Source organism: Tachyglossus aculeatus, unplaced genomic scaffold (assembly GCF_015852505.1).
Source record: "Tachyglossus aculeatus isolate mTacAcu1 unplaced genomic scaffold, mTacAcu1.pri scaffold_82_arrow_ctg1, whole genome shotgun sequence".
NCBI lineage: Eukaryota > Metazoa > Chordata > Mammalia > Monotremata > Tachyglossidae > Tachyglossus > Tachyglossus aculeatus.
The window spans coordinates 2887350-2897109 of NW_024045094.1; the positions used below are offsets into that span (position 1 = coordinate 2887350).

General features: G+C 47.7%; 1 non-coding gene and 1 pseudogene across 1 annotated transcript; one reads left to right on the top strand and one right to left on the bottom strand.

Annotated features, from left to right (window-relative positions):
• Positions 1-363: 363 nt before the first annotated feature.
• On the bottom strand, positions 364-501 carry LOC119924168. Its single transcript, XR_005449062.1, has one exon. It is a non-coding gene; the product is annotated as a small nucleolar RNA SNORA7 (small nucleolar RNA).
• A 4109-nt stretch (positions 502-4610) lies between these two features.
• LOC119924135 lies at positions 4611-5536 on the top strand (annotated as a pseudogene).
• The last annotated feature ends 4224 nt before the right edge of the window (positions 5537-9760 follow it).

Consider the following 9760-nt stretch of genomic DNA (forward strand, 5'->3'; position numbering starts at 1 on the left):
AGATGCTCAATAAACACCATCGATTGATTGAGAGAATGACAGAGAAAGAAAGAGATACTATGGACTGTAAGCTCCTTGTGGGCAGATACCGTATCTATTGTATCTATTGTAATTAATCACTCAAGTAATTGTCTTGTCTTGTCTTATGCTATCGAGCTGTTTCCCAACCCATTGCGACACCACTGACACATCTCTTCCAGAACATCCTGCTCTCCATCTGCAATCGTTCTGGTCGTGTATCTGTAGAGTTTTCTTGGTAACAATGCAGAGTTCGTTTACCACTGCTTCCTTCCATGCAGTACAGTAGAGTCTCCATCCTCAACTCTCTCTCATACTGCTGCTTCCCAGCACAGGGAAGATTTGACTTTTAGCAGATTGCCTTCCACTCTCTAGCCACTGCCCAAGCTAGGAATGGAATGGGTAGGCCTCTTCTTGACTCTCCCTCCTATAGCAGAGACTGGTAGAGTACTGGAAACTCTCCAGGTCCTACCCTGAAAGGGGTCTCAATTAATTACTCTATTGTAATTAATTATGACACTTCAAAAGCTCTTATTATATGCCAAGAACTGTACTAAGCGCTGGGATAGATACAAGATAATCAGGTCGCACATGGGGCTCACAGCCTATGTAGGAGGGAGAACAAGTATTGAATCTCCACTTTACTGATGAGGGAACTCAGGCAACAGAGAAGTTAAGTGACTTGCCCAATGTCACACGGGAAGTATGCGGCAGAGCCAGAATTAGAACCCAGGGTCTCCTGACTCCCAGGCCTGTGCTCTCTCCACTAGATCACGCTGCTTCTCAAGCAAGGAGAACCCAAAATGAGGGGGGCAATGAAAGAGCATGGAGAGGATTTGATGGAATGTGAAGTAAGACTTTGTTAGTAGACGAGAGATAAGTAATTGGAGTAGGCTGCTACTGATAAGACTCCAACCGTTGAGGTCTTTAACGAAATGGCAGTCTCTGATCCGCTGAAATAGTCGGCATCTTCCTGCCCTCAGAGAGGTTAGTTGCTGCTCTAAGGACCTGCCATTCTGAATTTCTCCTTTCCTCATCAGAACTCCTGCTTGGGATCTTTTCCTTGAAGTGGCAGAAAAGAAATGGTCAATAGTGCAGTAATGACAGAATTCCTCCTCCTGGAGTTCTTGGAGGTCCAGGAGCTGCAGTTGTTCCACGTCACACTGTTCCTCCTAGTCTATCTGGCAGCCGTTATGGGGAATCTCCTGATCATTGCCTTCACCGTCCTCGACCGGTACCTCCACACCCCCATGTACTTCTTTCTCAGCCTCCTGGCTTACCTTCTCCTGTTTACTGCTCGTCACCTTATATCTCTCTGAACTTTCTTTTGTCTCTTGTCCCTTCTATTTCTCCCACATTCCCTTGTATCATTCTCCCAGCTCCCTTCTCCATTTGTCCCATCCCTTCTTTTTTCACCTGTCCCTTGTCTCTTTCTCTTCTGGTCCCTCTGGTCCCTGTTCTCTTTCTCTCTCAGTCCCATCAACCCTTTCTCTCCCGGTTCCATCTCCCTTTCTCCCTTGGTGGCTTCTCCTTTTCTCCCCCTGTCCTTTCTCCCTTTTTTCTCTTTTCCCTTTCGTCTCTCCTTTTCCCTTTTCTCCTCTCTTCTTCCCTCCCATCCTCTACACAGTCCCTTTCACTCTTTCTGGCCCCACCCTCTGACCACCTACAGCCAGTGATGTCCTACCTAGTCTTTCACCACTTTTGCCCCCCAACTCCACCATTGCTGGTTTGTCTGGGTCCAGACCGACTCATCCCCAGCTTATTCCCCTAAGTCTGGGGCCCCGGGGGAACTGTAGATACGGATGGGTGAACATCGACCACTGGGGGAATGATGGAAGCAGCCATCACATAGTGGACAGAACACGGGGCTGAGAGTCAGAATATCATAGGTTATAATCCTGGCTCTGCCACCTGGCTGCCATGTGGCCCATGGCAACTCACTTCACTTCTCTGTGCCTTATTTAACTCTTCTGCAAAATGAAGATTGAGGCAGTGAGCCCTATGTGGGTCAGGTAGTGCGTTGTATACACCCCAGTGCTTAACACAGTGCCTGACACATAGTAAGCATTGAACAAATACCACAATTATTATTACTGTTATCATTATTATCATTATGGACACCTGACCAGTACGAGGAATGTTTCCTCCAGGGTGTTGTTGGAGATTTTCCTCATGGAGCGATGATGGGACTAGGAGTCAGGAGACAAAGGTTCTGCAACAAGGAGACAGGAGTGCTTTCTGAAAGTGCTCCCTGAAGGCATCCAGAACACAGAACAAATATCCTTCCTGCCCAGGCCTGGTCTCCCTCTCTTTTACTTTAGTGGTATTTGTTAAGCACTTACTATATCCCAGGCACTCCAGTAGACAAAAGTTAATGAGGTCGGTCACAGCCCCAGTCCCACACAAGGCTCACAGTCTAAGGTTGAAAGAGAACTAGTATTGAATCCCATTTTGTAGCTGAGGAAACTGAGGTCCAGAGCAGTTAAGTGACTTTACCAAGGTCACACAGCAAGGGATTGGTGGAGCTGGGATTAGAAACCAGGCCATCTGACTCCAAGACCGTGCTCGTTGCATTAGATAACGCTGCTTTCTAAGATGTAACTTTGATCCAAAATGTAACTAGACGTGGAATTGAGGTTCCTCCTACTAAGCTGTAAACTCTCTGAGGAGAGAGATCATATATTCTAAATAACTGTATGCTCCTATGTGACTGGTACAGAACTTACTCTGACTATTATGTTAACGTGGAAACAGAATGACCTGAAATGTCCTCTCACATATCTGTGAGAAGAAAATGTATATTTGTAATCTTCACCCATGTTCCAACTCTCTTTGCAATGAACTTTTTATGAAGTTTTTTTGACTATTTCCCAAGGGTCACTCTTCAACACCCGTGCCTCCAACCCCTCCACCATGGGACCCGAGAGGTGGAGTGGAGAATACCTGAGTCTCAACTCGCACACACCATAGTCACCTCGGATTTCACGGGATCCAATACACTGAGAGGAGGGACTGAGAGTCCCTCAGGCCTGCTTCCATGTCTTCTTTAAATTTTCCCAGGTGCCCCATGGTCAATCCTGCCTCAGAGAGTTCCATCCATCCTTGCTGAATCCGGGGCAAGTTCCCCTGCATTGTATGGGAGACGAGGCTGAATTGGGAGAAAGTGGTATCAGGGAGTAAAATATGTTTGTCAGGGCCCACGTGGAAAGTAGTCCTGAAATTAACTGGGTATCCAAATTTATACGTTTTCTGCCTCTTTCTGCCTCTTCGACTCTCTATCTCTCTCTCGGTCTACCTCTAACACTCTCAATCTCTCAAGTTTATTGTTTTTCTCTTATTTTCTGACCCAGGCTCTTCACCTGTTTGTCTCTTTTTGTCTTTTTCTATCTAATTTTTCTGTCTCCTGTATGTATGCATATATATATATATATATATATATATATATATATATATATATATATGTATTTATGTATCTCTGACACCACATCTACCTCTGTCTCTACCTCTCTGACTTAATCACTCTTTTTCTTTCTGACCCTGCCTCTCTGTCTCTCCATTTCCTTCTGCCTTCCAATTCTGGCTCTATTTTACTTCTCTGCCTTTCACTATGTCTCTTTCCTTTTTTATTTTTTTTTTCATTTCTATGGTATTTTGTTAAGTGCTCACTACGTTCCAGGTACTGTTCTAAGCACTGGAATAGATCCAAGCTAATCTGGCTGGACAGAATCTGTGTCCCTCATGGGGCACGCAGTCTTAATACCCATTTTGCAGATTAAGGAATTGAGGCACAGAGAAATTACTTGACTGAACCAAGGTAACACAAAATAGAAGTGGAGGAGGCAGGACTAGAACCTAAGTCCTTCTGACTCCCAGGCCTGTGCACTTTCCACTAGCCAATGCTGCTTCTCTGTCCCTCTGTTGCTATATCTTCTTCTTCTGTCTCTCTGTGCTCTGCTTCGATTCACCTCTCTCTGACTTATTGTGTCTCCCTGTCTCTCTCTGTCTTTCCATCTCCCTCTCTTTCTCTCTGTTTATCTCTCTCTGCCTCTTCCTCTCCCTTTTAGTCAGCTAGTCAATTATGTTTATTGAGCACTTACTTTCTAAGATATTTATTTGAGCACTTACTGGGTGCAGAGCACTGTATTAAGCACCTGGGAGAGGACAGTATAACACAACGTCCCTGCCCACAACGGGGATTCTATTTAGAAGGGGAAGCAGACAGTGATATCGGTCACTGAAATCGCCCAATCTCCCTCTCTGTCTCTGCCCCATCTCTTTGTCTTTCTCTGTGTCTTTCTATTTCTTCTTCTTTTTCTCCTTCTCTGTCTCTCTCTGCCTATGCCTCTCTCTTTCTCTTCCTATATCCCTCTTTCTTTTTGTCTCAGCCCTCTCTCTCTGACTGTCTTGGTCTCTCTCTCTCCCTCCCTCTCTCTCTCTCTCTCTCTCTCTCTCTCTCTCTCTCTCTCTCTCTCTCTCTTCCTCTGCCTCTGTTTCTCTATAACTCTCATTCAGTCTATGTGTCTGTCTCTCTCTCTATTGCATCCCCAGGTTATGCCACCTAAAGTCTCTTCTGTCACTGTGGAATGAAAAGAATGGATGCCAGCGAGCTTGCCTATGAGATCCTCTCTCTGTTACAGATTGTCTTTGGCGTCTCAGGGAATATGTTCCACCTCCTGGTTTGTGCACACGTGGTGTCCACCACCCACGGACTGAATCCTCTAGACCTGATCATCGCCCATCTTGCCCTGGCCAACACCATGGCCCTTCTCAGCCAAGGGATCCGTGACATCCTGTCAGGTTGGGGGCTGAATAATTTCCTGGATGAGTTGCTTGTAAAATACTCTTATACATTTATCGAGTGGCCCAGGGTCTTGCCATCTGCGCTACCTGCCTCCTAAGTGTCTTCCAGGCCGTCACCATCAGCCCTAGCACCTCCCAGTGTGCAGGAGTCAAACCCCAATTCCTCAAGTGCATCCTCCCCTCCTGTCTCTTCTCCTAGGTCATCAATTTGCTTTTTGACCTGACTACACTGAGATGTGTCACGGGACCTGGTAACAGTGCCAGAACAAATAGGGTCATCCTCCTGAAGTACTACACTTCCATCAGTGTCAGTGTAGTCACAACCCTGGTCAATGCAGTGGTGCTCTCCCTCCGTTATCTGTTCTTCGTGGGGCTCATGAGTGCGGCCAGTGGCTACATGGTGTTTGTCCTGCACAGACACCACGGGCAGGTACGACACATCCGCGGGCCCGGATGCTCCCCCAGGGCAACGTCCGAGGTCAGAGCAGCAAAGCGAATCATTGACCTGGTCACCCTCTATGTCCTCCTCTATGGACGGAATGCAATCACCCTGAGTTTTCATTAAATATGAAGATAAATTCCCCTATTATTCTTAATAGCAATAACATTGTCATTCACATTTTCAGCTGTTTGTCCACTTTTGATGATTCTCAATGACAGGAGGATGAGAATGTTCTGGAAAAGGGATTCTCACATTCCCAACTGGGATCCCTCTTAGGATCTTTGCAAAAAGTGCATGCCTGATGGGGAGCGGGGGAATCCAGCGATCTGGGGAACCGAATAGTATTGTAACTGGGCTGGTTGGATTGGAGACACCCTGTCCTACAAATGTCATTTCCCTGTATACCCAGATCCCTGGTACCTCCATCTCCACTGAGCTGGCTTCCATGTCTGTATGTATTTGTGACATGGAAGCAGAACTACCTGGAGTCTTGGTATCCGGTATCCCCTGTTCTGGGTTATCACTCTTCCCCCAACCAATGAATTATCCCAGACTGAGCCTCCTTTCTCCTCTCCTCTTCCCCAACCACCTCCCGCCCTACCTCCTTCACCTACCCACAGCACTTGTATATATTTGTACAGATTTATTACTCTATTTATTTTACTTGTACATATTTACTATTCTATTTATTTTGTTAATGATGTGCATACAACTTTAATTCTATTTGTTCTGACAGTTTTGACACCTGTCTACATGTTTTGTTTTGTTGTCTGTCTCCCCCTTCTAGACTGTAAGCCCGTTGTTGGGTAGGGACCGTCTCTATATGTTGCCGACTTGTATTTCCCAAGCGCTTAGTACAGTGCTCTGCACACAGTAAGTGCTCAATGAATGCGATTGAATGAATGAATGAATGCAGTCAGTAACATTAGACGTAAATTCAGGTCTCTCAGGGTTTGCCAGGATTCCCACAATGCATGGCTTTTTGTGGGGAACAGCAGGCCAAGTAAACAAGGAACTGAGAGGAGAGCTGTGGCCAAAAGTCTGGTCTTTGTTATCACAGCCTTGTACAGGCAAGAGTTACTTGTTATCGGCCCTACGGCCTTGCATAGACGGGTGTTGCTTGCTACTGGCCTTGAAGGTTACAGAATTGTTGTGTTAGTTATAAACACAGGAACACGGAAAAATACAGAATGTGACTGAAAGATATAAAAGTCTTGCTGATTAACCCAATAAACGACTCCGTGCTTACCCTAGCCGGAGTCCGTGCTTTCATACACCACAAATGGCGCCCGAATCGGTAATATGAATCTGAATTTATGATCCGGTGGTGTACCCGCGGCTGGACGGAGGATATGAGTTCGTAAAAACTCCGGCCGGAGACGTTAGGACATCACTATCCTCAGGACGGAAAGGTGAGCAGCCGTGGAAGAATTGACAGCATGGGGCAATCAGCCACGAGAGAGCAGAAGTTGCAGCTTGAGATTTTGCAGCGTATTTTAAAGGAGCAAGGTTTTAAGGTGCAACCCATACCACTGGTCCAGTTATTAGTATGGATTCGGGATCATTGTACATGGTTCCCTGAAGGTGGTTCTTATGATCTTACCTTATGGCAAAAGGTGGGTCAGGAGCTACAGAGTCGTGAAAGCTTGTACCAGCCCCTACCCAAAGGGGTACTGATTACATGGAGAACAGTTTTTACAGCACTGCGGGCGCTGCATCCCGCTAACCGGGTGTTTCAGGGGGAGCCGGCGGCGCGCGACTTGGGTGCAGGGAGTGATCAGGAGGACCCCCTGTCCTTTAAAGTTTTGTCACCAACAGAAGAATTGGAGCCGGTGTATGCTACTGCTCCGGATCGCGAGGACTTGTATCGGGACCAGGATCATAATGACTCTGGCGATCCTTCTGACTCTGGGACTGCAGACCCGAAGGAGGGATCTGATCTATACCCGCCTTTGGCCCCTCTTACAACGACGGCTGCTGCCGCACCCACAGCAAAGGACCTTTTGCAGACCCAGTGCCTACAGGCGGTATCCCGTTCGTCGATGGTTCCCCCTCCCTGCCTTGCACCCCTTTTGTCTGCTGTGCCACCATATGTATACGCTGTGCCTGCTACGGCGCAGCCTGCCTATACCGGGGCCCTTTCGGGCTGCCGGCAGGAGGCATTGCGCCGAGGGGATGTACAGCTACTGCAAGCGATGCCGGTGGTGTATCTTCCCGGGCGGCCGGCTCAGTATGACTCTCTCTTTTATGAGTTGATTAAGGAGTTGTGGAAGTGTTCGCGATTATGGGTTACAGTCGTCCTATACAATGAATCTAACAGTGGCTATCTCTGAATCGTATGTGATCAACATCAATCGTATTTATTGAGCGCTTACTATGTGCAGAGCACTGTACTAAGCGCCTGCATGTGATGACACCTCATGATTGGCGTACCTTGTTGCGTTTATTGCTCAGTCCAGCCCAGTTTTCTGTTTGGGGCTCTGAGTATCGAGAAGCTGTTACCCTGCAAGTTATGGATAATATTGCTAACAATATTAATCTTGGGGTGGATAAGTTAGTAGGGCAAGGGCAGTTTGCCACGCCCCAAGTACAGGTTCAATTAAACCGGGTGGCCTTTAGCCAGGCTGCCTCCTTAGCATTCGGTAGTCGGTAGTCGTCTGGAAAGGTGCCTCGGACCCTTGGGAATCGGACGTTTTCCAAGTACAGGGATCAACCCAGATTGTGGAATTGGCTGCCGCTGTGCGCGCCTTTGAACTATTTGCATCAGAAGCTCTGAATCTGATAGTAGACTCTGGGTATAGTCCAATGCCTGGAAGGGGCCTTTATTAAGGAAGTGGAGAATAGCCTCTTATTTCAATTGCTTCTGCGATTATCGCTCCTGTTAACACAAAGTTCGCACCCGTATATTGTCATCCATATCAGATCACATACGGCACTGCCTGGCCCGCTGACCGATGGCAATGTTGTAGCGGATGCTTTAACAATGCATGCAGTACGTCAAAATCTGTTAGCACAGGCCCGGCTTTCGCACGAGTTTTTCCACCAGAATGTGCGGTCTCTGCGCAATTTTCGCTGACTATTCAACAAGCGCGGGATATTGTTCACGCTTGTCCTGATTGTCAGCAACTGTCCTTAGTACCTATTCCTGCGGGGGTAAATACCCGCGGCCTTCGATCCAATGACATTTGGCAATCCGATGTCACTCATGTGACCGAATTTGGTAGAATGCGTTATGTTCATGTTACTGTTGATTCCTTCTCGCATCTTGTTGTGGCCACCGCCCATGCAAGTGAAAAGGCTCCTGATGTGGTTCTACATTGGTTGCACTCTTTGCCGTCATGGGGGTCCCGGTTACTGTTAAAACTGATAATGGTCCCTCCTATGTCTCTCGTAGGGTGCAACTCTTTCTCCAAGATTGGGGGGTGTGCCTTATCACTGGTATCCCTTACTCCCCTACTGGGCAAGCCATTGTGGAACGGATGCACCACACGCTTAAAGCTCTCTTGTTTAAACAAAAGAGGGGGAATCCCGCGGGAATGACTCCCCAGGAACGGTTATACAAGGCTTCATACGTTTTAAATTTTCTAACCTTGTCTGATTTGTCCCTTATGGCAGCACAGCGCCACTTTGGACGAGACACTACGTGGCCCGAATGGCCCCGTGTGTATTATAGACCTCTTGGGTCGGGACAGTGGCAAGGACCTGCACCTCTGATCACCTGAGGCCGTGGGTACTCCTGTGTTTGTCTGCCTTCCGGGCGCTACTAGCTGCCGGCGCGTTGTGCCAAGCCCTTCAAGACAAGGATACCATAATCTGCGGAGGGCCACCAGGATGGCGAAGACGCGGGCGGCGCCCCCTGATACGGGGCTCAACACGGTCAGAATGTTTATGATCTGGAGCCTGATGGGAAGTCTTTGCCTGCCTGTCACGGGGAATGGTCTTTACTGGGCACATATTCTTGATCCACCCGTCTTCAAACCTATAACCTGGTGGGATCCTACACCACCTATCGGGAATAATGATACCGAATGGATAGGTGGGGTATGTATGCTCCCAGCGATAGACGGAGGGCCTAATAATGCTAGTTTATTTGCTCTCAACAGTACTGAGTTTGTAACTGACCTTCCACCCCTTTGTCTGACAACTAGTAATGACAGCGACATCGACTGTATTCCGGTGTCACCTCAGCAACACCTGATAGTGAGGGACAAACGTGGAACAAAGAATTACACTTTAATAAGCATCCCGGGTGCGTCTGGAACATCGTCTCTCCACAACCTGACGGAAGTGGGGGTATATATCCCCGACTTGCCCTGTTGTACAGAGGACCCACTCCCAAACAACACACGGATAAACTGGCAGCCTTGTCGCGGGCTCGGTCCTGATCCTGTTAGCATCAACGGAACTACGGGAACTATTTTGGACTGGGGCCCTCATGGAGTTTTGTGGGACCCGGCGAGCAAGCACTCTGTTGGGTTCGGCATCCATAACCACAGTGTA